General features: G+C 35.7%; 1 pseudogene; it reads left to right on the forward strand.

Moving 5' to 3' along the window:
* Positions 1-10245: 10245 nt before the first annotated feature.
* On the forward strand, positions 10246-10343 carry LOC112719064 (small nucleolar RNA R71; annotated as a pseudogene).
* Positions 10344-18535: the final 8192 nt, after the last annotated feature.

Below are 18535 nucleotides of genomic sequence, written 5' to 3' on the forward strand. Positions count from 1 at the left end.
GTCATGCATATTTGATTTCGTTTTCTTTTTCTTTTAAAACTATTACCATGAATTTAATTCTCAAGGGTTATCACCATGCATGACATATCACCTCAGCTATATATCTAGCATGCATGCATATTTATCTTTCCTAAGCTCTGCCTTGTCCTAATTCACATGCATTCATCATAATTTTAACTATCAATAGTATTAACTTTGGCATTTAGCATTTTTCTTTCATCGATTCTCTCTGCACACACATATATACCACACACTTCTTCATACATTCACAGCCACATAATCCACTCCTTACTTTATTATAAATTGATGTACACCCATCACTCATACTACACAATAATTACACATGCCTCTGCTATTCATTCAGTTCATATTTTATTCTAACCTCCACACCCAAACTCTAAGTTTGGTATTGGAAACAATTTTGTATTTTGTGAAGTATTATTCAAGGAAGCAAAAATGTCATTGTTTAAAAAGAGGAAGGGTAACGAACTGGCCATTATGTCATATGACACCTACCAGTTCTACTCCCAACTTTACTAAGATCAATATAATCAATGGTTCGTGCACAAATCAATCAATTTTAAGGTAAAATTCGATTTGAAACCCAGAGAATATCCAGAAATTCGAACCGAACTAGCAAGAAGGGTGTGGAAGATTTTGGCCACCAATCCAGAAATAATGGAGATTACACTAGTGCGAGAGTTCTATGAAAATGCATGGAGGACAACAGAGACGAAGCTCAAGAACCCCATTCAAAAGCTATGTGAGAGGAAAAAACATTGATTTTGGTTCTCAAAATGTCCAAAGAGTCCTATGCATCGCTCATCAACCTCGCAACCTAGGAGATGATTACTATGATTATGGGATTAGGATGACCGGTGACCAAAGGTTAGAAGTGGTGCTCTATGATATATATATATCCCATAGACACAGTGGAAGTTGGATGCATGGAGAGAACCAAGCCAACTTAAAAGGACCGAACTCATTCCTATTGCTAAGGGATGGTTGGATTTCATCCAACACAATGTAATCCTAACATCCAACCATTCGAATGTAACAGTGGATAGAGCAATCCTCATTTATTCCATAATGAGCAGAGTAGAAGTGAGAGTAAAAGAGCTCATCCCGTACTGCATAGGTGTCACCATGGAAAATGTGGAATCAAATACCAAACTAGGATTTTCGGGTATTATTCATTAACTCTGCCAAGCTGCCGGAGCATCTATTGAACAAGACATCTCCATCAAGCTCGAAAGACCAATCACCAAGGTAGTAATGGAAAGAGCCACAAGAAGGTATCATAGTGGGGTCCAAATAGTAGAACCACAGTAGTACCCTCTCTCCCTCTTCCTCCTGCACCAGAGTTTCAAGCAGGAATTAGTCAACCTCAAGGACAGAGGTTGACATGCAACAATCTACAAGGAATTCCAACAGTTTCAATTAAACATCCAACAATTTCAATTGGAAATAATGAATAGACTTAACTATCTCTGTATGGGTGCACACAGTTCACATCCACAATAAGTTGTGTCATTTACAGAGATTCAAGCCAACATGGAACAAGTTAGGAGAGAAGAGGAAGTTGAGAGGAAGAGATAAGAAGAGCTTCAAAAATAGCGCATATGGCTTGCTCAGATACGGGAAGTGATAGTCGCGACCGAGGATGAGGAAAGTAGTGATGATGAGTAAGTTATCTTGGTAATATAGACTCTCTTTTCTAGTGGTTAGTTGTTTGTCTTTTCTTTTTCTTTTTCCTTTTCTTTTCTTTCATGCATCACATCTTCTGTTTCCTTTTTCTTTTCTTTCTTTGTTTAATGATAGAACATGTATGCTTGTTCCTCCAGTGATTGGTTTATATGGAGGATGTCCTAATGAAAAAGATTGAATAATGAAAAGATGAGTTCAAAACGAAAGTGGTGGTTCTCAAAAGTATGTGGTTACGTTTAATGAACATAAGATATACGAATCCTGAGGAAACGAAATGAGAATCTCCAAAAACAAAGTTTTGGAGGTAGTGAAAAAATGTCTAGAAAGATAAAAAAAATTCTAAAGGTATAATGCTCTAAGCACCAATGACTAGAGCCCAATTATATGACTGTGATGTTGGTGTTTCAAAGAGAGACTTGGGCAAGTAAATCCGAAGGGTGCCTCAACACCCGATAACTTGGGTCAACTGGCTTGGGATTATTGATTGAAAGCCCGTATTAATAGTTGCCATAAGATAAAGCATTTAGAGTCCAAAACGGCTCTAGGCATCGATGTTTGGATGAATAAATTCCTAGCTATGTGCTCGTAGTGTGATTGTGTCAAGGAAAGGCTTGAGTAATTAGATCCGAAGGGAGCTTTATCACCTGGTAACTTGGGCCAATTGGTCTGAGATTATCAAATGAAAGCCCAGTAAGAGCTACCTTGTAACAAAATACTTAGAGTAAAAAACCTCAATTATCCTTCTTCGAATATGTTGTGAAGTAACTGCCTTCAAGTCATACAAGTCCAAAAGGATTTTCATAATACAATTCGGATCTAAGTTTTGAAAATTCTCAATTCCTAAGTATGCAAGATTTATCAAGATAAGAGAAGCCCGAATGTAATCACAAGAATTATCTTAAATCCCACTTCTATTTGAACTTAGATTTACAAACTTGATGTGTGAGCATCATTTATATCTTTTCTATATGATTTATATGGTTTTCTGTTGATTTGTTAGAGAATTTCAGTGGATTATCTCCCATTGGATGCTACTTTGAATTCTATGACTTCTGATTGATTCCAGGTATTATTCTGATGAAGAATTGATGGAATAGGGCATGAAAAAGAAAAAAAGAACCATGCGTACGCATCATGCATGTATATGCATCACTAGAGCAAAAACAGAGATCGTGGGTACGCATGTGTTGCACGTACGCACGACTATAAAGGCTTAAACAAAGACAATTCTCCTCTGGATGGGTGACGTTAAAAGTCATGACCCGGCGTCTAGCGTTCAAAGCTTCGTAACTCGTGCCACAATTAAGGAAACCTAGCGCTAAACGCCCAACCACCAGCATTTAGTGCCCAAGCCCATATTTTGCATACAATCCTTGCTGCATGGGTGGCACTAAATGCCCAGTACCTGGCGTTTAGTGTCGAGTGCGTATAAAGGAACGGGAACCACACATTTATGACAAATCAACAAGGCTTTTGGAGATTTGATTTTGTAAATCAAATAGCTGTTAGAAAAGATTCATTGGAGTTTTATTTAAGTTTTAAATCTCTTTTTAATTAGGACTATAAATAGGATTTAGATCCGCCTTCACGGGGACTTCTCTGTTTCTAATTTTCATTCCGTACTTTTACACTTTTTATGTGCTAGGATTTTCTACACCATGAGAAACTAAACCTTCATTGTTAAGGTTAGGAGCTCTGTTTACTTGAATGGATTAATAAACATTTATTCTTCTACCCTTGATTAATACCTTAATTATTGTTTAAGGATTGGTTTCGTTCTTCATCCTAGGGATTAGCGATTATTGAAAAATAACTCTAATTCTACTTGAATTCTATTCGAGTGTTTGAAAAGTTATATCATTAGTATTACAGGTTGAAACCAACTTCTCATAACTTCTAATTATCGGGACTTAGTGTGGTGCGTGACATGTAACTGTATCATGCTTTGGGATTCTTAGGGTTGTATGGCTTATAAATCAAAAGTTGAACTTAACCCTCTGATATAATTGAGTGATCAAGGAATTGATGGTCAGTTATATCAGAGGTGATTAGATTGCCTAGGAATAGGAATTTAATCACCTGGAGTTTGCCATAAACATATTCATTGCATGATCAAGGTAGTCGACATTGAATGTTAATCCGGATATTTAAACATCTCTAAAGTCTTAACTCCATTCTCATACCATTTTTTCAACCTTTCATTGTTTGCTTTCTTACTTTATTACTTTATTGCTTTTTATGCTATTTGACAACCAAAACTCTTATTTCAACTTGTCTAATTAGAATAGTTAATCAATTATTGCTTTCTTAGTCCATTAATTCTCGTGGGATCGAAACTCACTCACCGTGAGTTATTACTTGGTACGACCTAGTGAACTTGCCGATAAGTTGTGGTTTGAGAAATTTCGCCACCAAAACTCTTCAATTTTTTTCACTAAGACAAAGCTTTAAGTTTGGTGTTGTGATCCCTAGGCATCTTTAGTAGTTTTTATATTTCTTTTTTATTAGTTTTCTTAGATTTTAATCAAAATTCTTATGTTTTTACTGGAGTTTTAAAAGTAATCAAGTATTTGGAGTTGTTTTAGTATTATTGTATTTCCAGTAGTTTTTGTTCTCAAAATATCAAGAATTAAAGCATTGTTAACAAAGAAAACACAAGTACAACTCAAGAGAGGCCCAATCAGAACCCAAAACATCAAGGCTGGGCACCCAATACATCACAACGGGTGCCCAGCACCCACCATCGGCGCCCAGCGCCCCTTACCAGAACCTAACACTCAATCATTGACACTTAACTCCCCTTGGTATTGTTATTTTATTTTGACATATTAAATTTGTGACTTTAGCATTTTGTTAGGGTTAGGTTACATCAGTGGTTAAATTTGTTTAATGAAGTGTGTGATTATAATTTTTTGTGTTAATTTAATGGATGCAAAAGTTAAATAATGTTAGAGTAGGTTAAGTAAGGTGAGATTAAGAGTGCTTCAGTTGTTGGAAGATTTTAGACGAGTTAATTGAATGAGTTTCTTTTAATTGCATTAAATTTATGTCACTTATTTTTGTCATGCCTCTAGTTAGTTTGCTGAAATTAGACTTAGGTTTTAATTAATTGTAATAATGAGTTTTAAATATTTTTTCAAATTAGTTTTTTAATTAGTTTCAACTTGTGTATTTAATACGTTGTCCTTTTTATTAGGATGGTGCTTTTTTCTCTAGGATTAGTTGGAGTTTGCTTTTTTGTTGTTTGTATAGTAATATTTTAGGTTAATTTGCTATCTCTGAATATAATGAATTGTTTAAATTTTATGCTAGACTTACTTTTCCTAAGATAGAGTTTTAGGACGGAAGTGGGAGAATGTTACGTAGTGGCGCCTTCTCAAAACCCTTGTTTGCTGGAAAAATGTAGAGTTATAAGGGGTTGCTCACTAAACGGGATAGGATTTGATATTTTATTGACTGCGTGTATTCTATAATTTATGCCTGTAGCTATTTTCTCTGTGAAAAATGTTATATTTATTTGATAGATGTCTTTGAATTAAGGAGAAGTGCTGCCGAATTATCTTTTAACTTGTTTAAAATATGTTTGGTTTATCAGAAAACAATAATTGTATTTTTCCAGAAGATTCTAATTATAGGGTATACTTTTCCAAATTTTCTAAAAAATTTAATAATTTGTGTTGTTCATTAAATTATAGGGTGTGTGTTTCAATATGAGTCCAAATCATCGTTTATGGATGTATGAAAGGGATAACAATGGATGGGGGAGGGGATTTAAAATCTGAGTTCTTTGAGGGGGTTGACGTGTTTGTCGTGCATATCTTCAACATAGAACCGTTTAGGTCTGAAGGGGTTTCTAGGCGTCCGTGTCAAAAGTGTCGGCTGACTAAGTGGTTAGGACCTTCAGACATAACGCTTCACCTCTACCGTAACGGGATCAATGATGGGTACTGAATATGGATGGAACACAAAGAAGTGGACGAGAAGAAAATTAATCGGCCTGCCTCTAATTTGAATAGGTCTTATTGTCGATTAACGAGGGTTCGGGTGGTGAGAGACATAAACATGGAAGAAATAACTTGGGAAGATAACCAAGAGAGATACAACGAGATGCTGTTTGATGCAATAGTTATTACAAAATTGGAAGAGGCTGAAGAAAAGTCTAACCCGGAGGCAAAGAGATTTTATCATCTGTTAGAATCTGCTGTGAAACCTTTGTTCGAGGGGTGCGTTCATTCGGAGTTGGCTGCAAGTGTCAGAATGATGAGTATTAAGTCAGAGTCAAATCATTCCTAAGAGTTTTTCGATAAGTGGACCACCCTTTAAAATGAATTGGTACCTTTTGGGTCTATTGCATCCCCCGCAACCACTACGAAGCAAAAAAGATAGCTTTAAAATTGGGTCTGAATTCAGTAAAAATTAATTGTTGTTTGAATGGTTATATGCTGTATACAAGAGGGATACAAATCTAATCGAATGCAGATTTTGTAGATCACCGTGGTTTCAAGTTGAGAGAGAACAAATTGGTAAACTCCGGTGAAAGAGAATTCTAATGAACGGGATGCACTAATTACCCTTAATCCTAGGCTGAAACGACTGTATGTATCGATGAGTTCGGCGCCTCACATGACCCAGCATAGTAACAACAAGAGACATGATGGAATCATGACGCACCCATCACACGGAGAAGCTTGGAAGTATTTTGATCGGGTCCGTCCGACATTTACGAGCGAACCTATAAATTTTAGACTAATTTCGTGTTCTCACGGTTCGCACCGAATTCCAATTTCGGTAACATGTACTCTTGTTGGCCTGTAGTGGTGACACCTTATAACCTGAGTCCAAAAATGAGTATGAAGGACTCATATATGTTCCTAACTTGCATCATACCTAGTCTCAGTAATCTAAAGGCCAAAATAGATGTCTTCTTGCATTCCTTGGAGGATAAGTTAAAGGAGTTATAGATCCATGGTGTAGAAACGTATGTTATTTTGATGAAGACAAACTTCAATTGCAGGCTGCGTTGATGTGGACCATTAATGACTGTTTTGTATACGGGATATTGTCAGGTTGGTCTACTCAGGATCGAATGGCGTGTCCCATTTGTATGGAAGATACAAAGATATTTTGGTTGGCGCATGGTAGTAAGAATTCATGATTTGATTATCATAAAAATTCCTTGACATAGATCATCCTTTTCAGTGCAATAAGAACTCGTTCAAAAAATAAATAAAACTGAACAAAAAGAGGCACCTGTAAGGTTGAATGATAGGCAAGTTTGGCACCGTATCAGTAGAATCCCAAGGATCGTCGATAATGGGGCAGGTTTGAGACCTCCGGCATATGCCTTGTTGGAAAGACAACTTGGTTCGACATTGTCTTGATGTAATGCACATCGAAACAAATGTTTTGATAATATCATGCACAGAGTAATGGACGATGAGCGAACAAAGGATAACGATAAGGCTAGGTTAGACTTGGTGGACATTTGTAGGTGGCCAGATCTGAACCAAAGGCGGTGTTCTCTCTAACGAAGGACTAGAGACAAAATATTTGTAGGTGGATTAGAGGGTTGAAGTTTCTTATGGGTACGCCTCTAACTTGAGCAGGTGTGCAAATGTCTCATAGGGTAGGCTTGCTAGGTTGAAGAGTCATGATTGTCACGTCTTCATGGAGTGTTTGCTTCCTATCGCATTCAGAGAACATCCAACTAATATCTGGAAACCCCTCATAGAAATAAGTGAGTTATTCAAAGACTTATGTGCTACGAAACTTAGCATTAATGATCTCACAGTCACAAGAACATTCCTATCATACTTTGTAAGCTGGAGAGGATATTCCCTCTATCCTTTTTTGATGTTATGGAACACTTAACAATCCACCTACCGTACGAAGAAATACTATGTAGACCGGTCCAATTTAGGTAGATGTACCCATTTGAGAGGATGATTGGTTCATTCAAGCGCACTAAGAAGAACAGAGCTCGGATTGAAGGCAGCATCTGCAAAGCATTCCTAGCTAAGGAAATATCCGTATTTTGCTCATTCTATTTTTAGCCTCATGTTGAGTCACGTAGAATAAGAGTTAGAAGGAACGATGAGAAGGAAGAATCCTCGTCAAGTGGAACACCATACCCAATCTTTGCTCTGAAAGGAGCTACAATGGATACGAGCAGTGACTACTAGTTAGAGCAAAAGAAAATCAATGCTGCACATCTACATGTGTTGTTGAACTGTGACCGGATTTCACCCTACCTTAAGTGAATTTTTTTAAGTATTCGTAAATACTGAAATTAGTAAGATAATAACTTCTTAATCTAATCAAAACTTCTTTATCATATTCTATCATATAGGTTATTCTAAGAGGAAAATCCTGATACCTCATTGAACAATTTTCTACGTTAGTTCAGAGAATACGTCAACGTGCATCTAACTGACACAATAGATTTAGAACTAGTTGCACTTAGTTGTTGTCTAATGAATAAGGGCACTAGCTACCTAATGTACAATGTTAATGGATATCTATTCCATTCTTTACAATGGTCGATTAGAAAAAAAAATAGATAACACCAGAGTTTGGGTTCGTGGGGATTCAGGCGGTGGTCATTCTGATTGGTTTGGTGTGTTGCATAAGATAATTCAATTAAAGTATTTTTTCATACTACGTACAAGGTGTGCGTGTTAAATATGAATGGTATGATCCAAGTTTGCGACAAGGAACATGAAAGCACAAGGACTACAATATTACTAAAGTCAATGTAAGAAGGAAATATAGGCACTACGATCCTTTTATTCTACCTCAAAATGCATGATGGGTGTACCATTTGCCTTATCCAGATTCATGTAAGTCTATTTGGGTAGTTGTGGTTAAGACTAAGCCAAGAGATTGTATCAAGTCTGGTGATAGGACAGAGAGTTAGGAACCTTATCAAATTAATTACCCAAATTCTTTGAAAATAGTGGTTGATACCGGTGAGCCGATCACTCTTAGGTCGACTGTTATGGATAATGACATCATTGTGTTTGGAGTAGATGCCGACGCACGACCACTAGAGGACTATGATATTTAAGAAGAAGACGAGCTCGATGGCAACAAAGAAGAGGGAGACGAGATTGAAATCAAGAAACTACTTTGGAAGAGGAAGATGGTAAACCAGAAGAAGAAGATGATGAATCTGAATAGGGTTAATGTAAATATAGTTCTATGATATGTATTTCTTTACCAAACTTTAAAAATAACGTAATATAATTAGCATTATTTCATATATTTCAGTTACCATCAGTTTGTAATTTTAATTTATATTTTTGATATTTCACATTAGGTTTAAAGCAGTGTTTTAATTATTAATTATCAGGGTACATTATAGATGGACAGAAAAAGATTATAAAAAATAAAAAAGACTACCAACGAAATATACCGACGATAACAGCCCAGTCAATTTATATTAAAAAAATTTAAAAACATTTTCGTCGGCATTACCGTCAAATAAATCAGATGGTAAGATGGCACGAAGACGCATGATATGTCGCCAACGTTACTGTCAGAAATTTTCTGACGGTAACGTACAATAGATTCCATTTTCTCACTAATAATATTTCACCGCTAAATCCGACGAAAAGTACTGTCGGACGTAAAAATCTGACGATATTATATTACCGATGAGATTTATACCGTCGGATAATCGCCGACGCAAAATCCGATGGCACGCAGCATTTTTCTTGTAGTGTAAATTACCAAGGAATTAGAATTTGATTATAAATGATTTGCTGTGAAAAGATTTTTACATGAGTTAATGTAAGAAAACACAAACACTATTCTTTCTAAGAATCAAACATCTCTGAAGCCTTCAATATTCTCATTCATTGATTACTTCTTAATTAGAGATTCAAGGATTGATTGAAATCCTCTTGTCAAGGATTGATTGATCTAATTAGAGATTCAATTAGACATTTCTTGCCTCAATCTGTTAATTCTCGTAGGAATGATATCCACTCACTGTGGCATTCCATGAATGATTTAGTGCACTTGACAATATCCGAGCACATTGATTTTTGGCTCATCATTGGTAAGGAACATTGAAGTTCCTTTATCCTTGGTTTTTCCAATCAAAATTAGGGTGATTCCTTCAGCTATGATTATAAGTTTTTGAAAACAAGTCATTCTCTGACATTGAGGAATGTCCCATTAAATTTACTTGCTCAGTGGATGAATGGACTTCCTTGCATAATTCACACTCCTCACTCGGATGTGCTCCTCCACATAAATCACATGTAGCTTGTGTTACAATGGCTGAAACTTTCCTCTGTTGTAGTTGTTTTATGATGAGCGAGAATTATATTCATGGTGTCTAATGCCATTACACTCCTTTTAGTGGTCATTTCAGATGAACACATGAAGTTATTGGCCGCTACTATTTCAATCACCTCCAAGACTTCTTCAGGTGTCTTTCTGTGTAATGAACCTCTAGCGGATGAGTCGATCATGGTTCTTGAGACTTGAGAGACTCCATCATAAAAAGTTTGGATTTGGAGCCACTCGGAGAAGGCATGATGTGGGAATTTCCTGAGCATCTCCTTGTATCTTTTCCAAACTTCATAGAGTGATTCACCCTTCTTTTGGAAAAAATAATTTTTGTCATTCCTCAATCAAGCCAACTTATAGGGTGCAAAGCATTTAGTTAGAAATTTTTCAACTAAATTCTCCCATAATGTAATGCTACCCAGAGATTGAGCTTGGAGCTACTACTTGGCTCTGTCAAAGAAAACAGAAATAGCCATAGCCGGATGGCTTCACGGCTAACTCTATTACTCTTTACTGTGTCACAAAGTTGTAGAAACATGGCTAAGTGCAAGTTAGGATCCTCTTGCGGGCCACTACTAAATTGGTCTTGCTATACAAATTGAATTAGTGAAGCCTTTAGTTCAAAATTATTTGCTTGAACCGTGGACCTTACTATGTTACTTCCACAACTATCAACGGTGGGTGTGGTGTAATTACCAAGGGTCCTTCTCACATTGTTGTTCTCCTCTGTCATTCTTTCTACCTCTTCTCCCCTAGCCCTTGATTTCTTCCTGAATTTTGCAAGCACCCTATCTATTTTAGGATCGAAGAGTATCCAATCTTCTCTCCCTTGCATGCACAAAAACAAAAGAAAATCAAATGCACTTTATGGAATAGAGTAGAAAAACAAAGACGAAGAAAAGAAGAATAAACAGAATAATAAAATAAAGGTCTAATTTAGTGATTCAATTTCAGTTAATCTCCGACAATGGCACCAAAAACTTGATGAGCGAAAAACTTAATATGGCCGAATACTGGCAAGTGCACCAAATCACTCCAAGTAATATCACTGTGAGTGGATATTGTTCCCATGAGGATTAAAGGACTGAGAAAGCAACTTCTAATTGAATCTTCTAATTAGATCAACCGAACCTTTGCAAGGGGAAGAATGTGAATCTTGAAATAATGAAAAAGAGTGTTTGGTGTGAATGAATGAATACTTATGAAGTTAAAGAAATAAATAGTGAATAAGGATGTTAAAGGCTTCAGAGATGTTTAACTTTTAGAAAATGAAATTCTCATGTTTATTTACTTTGATTCATGCAAGATACTTTCACAACAAATAATATATAATCAAATTTTAAATCCTTGGATATTTATTTTCTCTTTAACTTATTTAATCGCTAATTCCTTCGTCAATTAATTCAGAAAAAGAGGTTAAACACATTTCTAATTTAACATTGCACAACTTTCAAAATACTATTCTTAATCAAGTTGAAAAATTATAGGAAAGATTTTCAAGCTAATTCCGATATTAAATTTTTTAAAGTAATAAAAGAATCCAAGACAAAATTAGAATATTTTCCAATACTTCTAACCATTAGAGATGAAGAACGAGATTCAATCTTGAAAACGTATCAATGCATAAATCAAAATAAAAGAAATAATCACATTACCAATCTATGAAAAATCAAACAAAATTCCTAACCCTTAACAAAGGAGGTTTAGTTACTCATGATAAAGAAAAAAACTAAACTAATGAATGATATGTTGGATCAATGATTATCTAGTGATGAGATATCTTCTATGAACCATCGTTCACTTATTTATATCTAAGTCCTCTCCTAGAATTTAAATTCAAAAACTAAATCTAATATTATCTTTTGGAAGGATAAGATAACTCAAACAATAATTCAAATCTAACTTAAAGCCAAATCTTATCTTCGGGCTGAATTAGAGTTTTCTTGACGAGGATCATGTTGAAAATTCACTTGAAGTTGGGCACCAATTTTGGGTGTTGGGCGCCCATGTTGTGGTCTTCATTGAACACTTGGCACTAGCCTTGGAAGTTGGGCGCTAGCCCTTGTAGCCTTGTCTAAGGCGTTAGGCACCCAAATGGGCGTTGGGCTTCCTCCTACGGAGTTGGACTTGGCTCCCTTGGGTGCTGGACTTCAGATCCTTGAAGTCAGGTGCCAGCTTCTTTTTCTTCTCCTAAGAGTTCACTTTGTGTTTTTTTTGTTTGCTTCTCTTTTCCTGATTACTTTAAAAAGCAATATTGAAAACACAATCATTCTAAAACAACTACAACTATATGATTAGTTAAAAATAACTTCATTAAAAACATAAGAACTTTAAATTAAACCTAAGGAAACTACTAAAAGAGATATATAAAAATCACTAAAGATGCCTAGGCATCAGTGAGATTTGAGCTGCAGGGGAAAGACTCAAGAACTTGGATTTAGAGAGAAAGTTCTCTGCTAATTCTTAATGTGAGAAAAGTGCAAAAATGAAAAATGTGATTGAGCTAACTTCTTTGGGTACAAGTTGGTCTATTTATACATAGCTTCAAATAGTAACTAACTAACTAATCATAAATATGCTAACGTAACTAATTCTAAAAAACTAACAAACTTCTATACTATTTAACACATGCATGAACCCATGCAGTAAAGTGAGAAAGGCATGGGCGTTAAGTCACACCCTCCCTCAAGTCAGGTGCATGTATCTCAAGGAGCCTGAACTTGCAATGACAAGATGCAATTAGCAGCTTCCTTTTCATGGGTAGCAGCTGAGTCACATTCTCCTTTGCTTTGTCATGAACTATATGATAATATACTTCAATGTGTTATGTTCTCTCATGAGATATTGAATTGGCAGTAATGTATAATGCTGCTTGGCTGTCACAGTATATAACAATTGGCTTTGTAAGCGACAACTTGAGTTCAATCATGATAAATGTAATCCATTGAGCTTCACAAGTGGCTGCTGCAAAAGCTTTATACTCAGCCTCAGCTGAGGATCTTTTCATCACATTCTTCTTCTTGCTCTTCCATATGATGTGGCTCGTTCCCACAAAAAACAATATCCAATTACTAATCTTTTGAAATATGGGCAAGCTTGCCAATCACTATCTGAATATCTTGCCAGCTCATGATTAGACTTAGTTGAAAAGAATAATCCTTATGATGAGGAAAATTTTAAGTATCACAAAACTCTTAATCTAGCTTCAAAGTGTTTATGAGTAGATACTCCAAGAACTGGATTAAGTTTCCTACGGCATGGCTAATTTTTGGCCTTGTGTTGGCCAAGTAAAGTAGCCTTCTGATCAGTCTTCTGTACTCAGTTTTACTCTCCGGTTTTGTTCATGTATCCTTTGACAATTGTATGGAATAATTCATTGGAGTAGTGGACCCTTTTACTGCCAGCATGCCATGGTCTTCTACTAATTCAAGACAATACTTGAGTTGTTACATGGTGATACCCTCCCTACTTCTAGCTCACCAATATCTTTGATCTGAAAATGGTGGTTGCGATGATCTTTCTCTTCTTGAATCTCTTTCATGCAATTACCTGTTAGGACAAGATCATCCACATAAAAAGGAATAGTAGTGAAGGAGTTAGATGTGCCTCTAATAAAGAGGCAATCATCATGCTTTGATTGGTGATAGCCAGAATTGATGAAGGTTGATGTAAGTTTTATGTGCCATTGTCGATTGGCCTGCTTTAATCTATAGAGAGATCTTGTGAGTTTGCATACCAAGTTAGAATCAATGACTTTGAGGCTTGGTAGTATTTTCATATAGACATCTTCAGGGAAATCTCCATGAAGAAACACTTTATTCACCTTGAGTTGATAAAGAATCCAGGATCTTGATGCTGCCACAGCAAGAAGAATTTTCAGTGTATTCCTCTTGATAACAGGGTTGAATGTATTGAAGTAATCATGTCCAGGAACATGAGTGAATCTCTTGGAAATGAGGCGTGCTTTGTATCTTTCCACACTCCCATTAGCTTTGAGTTTTGTCTTGAAAACCTACTTGCAGCTGATTGCACGTCTGCCCTTTGGTAAGTAGTAAGGAACCAAGTGTTGTTCTTTTCTAGAGCTTCTAATTCTGTATTAATGGCCTATTGCGAACAAGGATGTACAATGGCTTCTTGATATGACTTTGGTTTTTCTACTATGGATAATGCAATAGACAAGTTTCTATGTGATGGTGATAAGGATGCATATGAGATGACACTACTCAGTGGGTATTTGCATTGAGAAACAAGAGTGAAGGAGAATTGACAAGTTAAAGTAGTGTTTAGCAGCGAGCAATGAAAGTATTTCAAGTAAGAAGGAAATTTCCTCTCTCTTATTAACCTTCTAGTAGGTCAAATAGGTAATGCACTTTGATAATTTAAAGATGTGTTTGGTGCTGTGTTTAAAAAACTATTTTGAATTCTAGATGAAAAATTATTTTAGTTTAAAATTGTGTGCTCAGTTTGAGAAATTGAGTCTGAAACAGTTTAATGAGGGGGTGTATGTGGATTGATTTTGAAATTTGCAGGGTCTGATGCTTGATGGATCATGCACAATGGCTTTATGAACATTGTATGAAAAAAGGTCAATAAAAGAAATTTTGTGATTTTCTATCATTGACACTGATTTGTATGACAAATTATGATCATTAGACTTGAATGGGAAAATATGCTCATATAACTCAATATCTTTTGATAAGAAAACTTCTCTAGACTTGAAATCGTACAATTTTCACTCTTTCGTTATGTCCCAAGAAAGCACACTTTCTAGCTCTCGGGTCTAGTTTCTTTTGATGAGCTGAAATTGTGGCAGCATAAGCAAGGCTGCCAAATACTCTAACATAGTTAATTTCTAATAATTTGTCAAACATAATTTGATATGGAGATTTATTTTTTAAAATAGTGCTGAAAATTGGATTTATAATGTGAATGGCTTGAGCACTTGCATAGTTCCAAAAATATTTTGGTGCATTTTCTTGAAACATAGTTGCTCAAGAGACTACTAGTATATGTTGATGCTTCTTTTCAACAATTTCATTTTGTTGAGGAGTCTCAACACAACTAGTTTGATGCATGATACCTATGGCTTCAAAGTAATTTGGCATTTTAAATTCTAATCCATTGTTAGTTCGAATTTTTTTTAATGGTTTTATTGAACTGAGTTTGGATTAGTGTAACAAACTTCTTAACTAATTCTCTAACTTCATATTTCAGTTTCATAAAGAAAAGGCATGTGAATATGATCTTATCATCCACAATTGTTAAAAAATATTTGTGGTCAGTAGTGGATAAATGATTGATAGGTCTCCAGATATCTAAATGAATTAATTTAAATATTTCATTTGTTTTTGATAAACTATGATTGAATGCTAATATTTTTTGTTTTGAAAAATGACACGAGTCACAAGGATTATTATAATCAGTTTTCTATACAAGCATAATTTCTTTTCATTACATCAAGTCTATCTTGTGGTAAATGTCCTAGCCTACATGTTTGATGTAATGGTATGATTGGTAGACTTCAAGAAAGAATGAGACATGATGTGTAGCTCCTGAATTAATGACCCATGCACTGTTGCTATATACATTTAAGGACATTATATATGTTATACCTTGATTTGATGGGAGAGACACCACTTGGTTAGTTGATCCTATAGTTTTCTATGGTTTATGTACATCTGATTACTACAACAATGATAGTATTACGCGTTTTTGCTCTAATGTGAACTCGAATTCGGTATGATTTTCTTCCACATTGATGATGATGGTTGCTTCACAATTTCCTTTAGCAGCTATGTTGTTGATAAAACTTGTTCCGCCTTGCTTGAAATGAGGTGGTAGTCCATGTTTCTTGTAACACACATCAACTAAATGACCACTCTTTCCATAATACGAACATTACTTTGGGATTTTTCTTCCCATTCCTTGGCCTCTACCAGTTCCTACCTCGACCTCTTCCCCTTCCTCTATTTGCATGAGGAGGTTTTGAAGTGCTCATAAGGGTCTTGGCATCAATTATCCTCTCACCTCGGTATATCTGTCTCTCTTGTTGAAGCAGTAGTAAGAAGGCTCGTTGAATCTTTAGCATTGGCTTCATCAACATTACTTGAGACCTCACATTCTTTATTTAATCCTTTCAAGAACCGCACAATATATGCATCTTCTCTATAATTTTTTACTGTTTCTGATGAGCGGATAATTTATACGCTTTTTGGCAATGTTTTTATATAATTTTTATTATGTTTTATTCACTTTTTAGTATATTTTTATTAGTTTTTAAGCAAAATTCACATTTCTTGGCTTTACTATGAGTTTGTGTGTTTTTCTGTGATTTTAGGTATTTTCTGGCTGAAATTGAGGGACTTGAGCAAAAATCTGATTCAGAGGCTGAAAAAGGACTGCTGATGCTGTTGGATTCTGATCTCCCTGCACTCAAAATGGAATTTTAGGAGCTACTGAAACCCAAAAGGTGCACTCTCAATTGCGTTGGAAAGTAGACATCCAGGGCTTTCCAGCAATAATAATATTTCATACTTTGCCCGAGTTTAGACGACGCAAACTGGCGTTCAACGCCAGCTTTTTGCCCTATTCTGGCGTTAAACGCCAGAAACAAGTTGCAAGCTAGAGTCAAATGCCAGAAACAAGTTACAAACTGGCGTTTAACTCCAAGAAAAGTCTCTACACATGAAAGCTTTAATGCTCAGCCCAAACACACACCAAGTAGGCCCCAAAAGTGGATTTCTGCACTATTTACTTATCTCTGTAAACCCTAGTAACTAGTTTAGTATAAATAGGACTTTTTACTATTGTATTAGTCGTCTTGGTTATTCTGGTTCCACCTCTGAGGTCGAAGCCAATGAACACCATTATCACTTATGTATTTTCAACGGTGGAGTTTCTACACACCATAGATTAAGGTGTGGAGCTCTACTGTTCCTCGAGGATTAATGCAAAGTACTATTGTTCTTCTATCAATTCAAGCTTATTCTTATTTTAAGATGTTCACTCGCACTTCAACATGATGAATGTGATGATCCGTGATACTCATCACCATTCTCAATTTATAAACACGTGCCTGACAACCACTTCCATTCTACTTGCAAAATCTAGAGTGTGTATCTCTTGGGTTTCTAATCAACGATTCACGCCGACTCCCCTCTGACAATGGGACATCTGAATACGAGATTAGAATCTTTGTGGTATAGGTTAGAATCCATTGGCAGCATTCCTGAGATCTGAAAAGTCTAAACCTTGTATGTGGTATTCCGAGTAGGATCTGGGATGGGATGACTGTGAAGACCTTCAAACTCGCGACTATAGGGCGTAGTGACAGATGCAAAAGGATAGTAAATCCTATTCCTACACGATCGAGAACCAACAGCTGATTCGCCATACGATATCTGTGCATGGTATTTTTCATCTGAGACGAGAAATCCGACAGTTGATTAGCCATACAGAAATCGTAGAGGACCATTTTCATTAAGAGGACGGGAAGTAGCCATTGATAACGGTGACACCCAATATAAAGCTTGCCATAGAAAGGAGTATGAAGGATTGGATGAAGGCAGTAGGAAAGTAGAGATTCAGAAGGAACAATGCATCTCCATACACTTATCTGAAATTCCCACCAATGAATTATATAAGTATCTCTATCTTTATTTTATGTTTATTTATCTTTTAATTATCAAAACTCTATAACCATTTGAATCCGCCTGACTGAGATTTACAAGATGACCATAGCTTGCTTCAAGCCGACAATCTCCGTGGGATCGACCCTTACTCACGTAAGGTTTATTACTTAGACAACCCAGTGCACTTGCTGGTTAGTTGTGCGAAGTTGTGAAAAAGAGTTGAGATTACAATTGTGCGTACCAAGTTGTTGGCGCCATTGAGATCACAATTCGTGCACCAAATTTTTGCCGCCGTTGCCGGGGATTGTTCGAGTTTGAACAACTGACGGTTCATCTTGTTGCTCAGATTAGGTAGTTTTCTTCTTATTTCAACCTTTATTTTATTTTCAAAAAGTTTTCAAAAATTCTTTTCTTTGTTTTCATTTTTCCAAAAAAATAATTTTCGAAAAATCCAAAAAAATCTTATAAAAACATAAAATCGAAAATATTTTTGTGTTTCTTGTTTGAGTCTAATGTCAATTTTTAAGTTTGGTGTCAATTGCATGTTTTTTTTAAATTTATGCATTTTTCGAAAATTCATGCATTGCATTCTTCATGATCGTCAAGTTGTTCTTAATAAGTCTCCTTGTTTGATCTTCATATTTTCTTGTTTTGTGTCCTTTCTTATTTTTCATATGTATTTTTAGTTTGTTAGTATCTAAACATTAAAAATTTCTAAGTTTGATGTCTTGCATGTTTTTCTTTTCTTGAAAATTTTTCAAAAATAAGTTCTTGATGTTCATCATAATCTTCAAAGTGTTCTTGGTGTTCATCTTGACATTCATAGTGTTCTTGCATGCATCATTTGTTTTAATCCAAAATTTTTATGTGTTGAGTCATTTTGTGGTTTTTCTCTTTCC

The sequence above is a fragment of the Arachis hypogaea genome, chromosome 10 (assembly GCF_003086295.3).
Source record: "Arachis hypogaea cultivar Tifrunner chromosome 10, arahy.Tifrunner.gnm2.J5K5, whole genome shotgun sequence".
Taxonomy (NCBI): domain Eukaryota; kingdom Viridiplantae; phylum Streptophyta; class Magnoliopsida; order Fabales; family Fabaceae; genus Arachis; species Arachis hypogaea.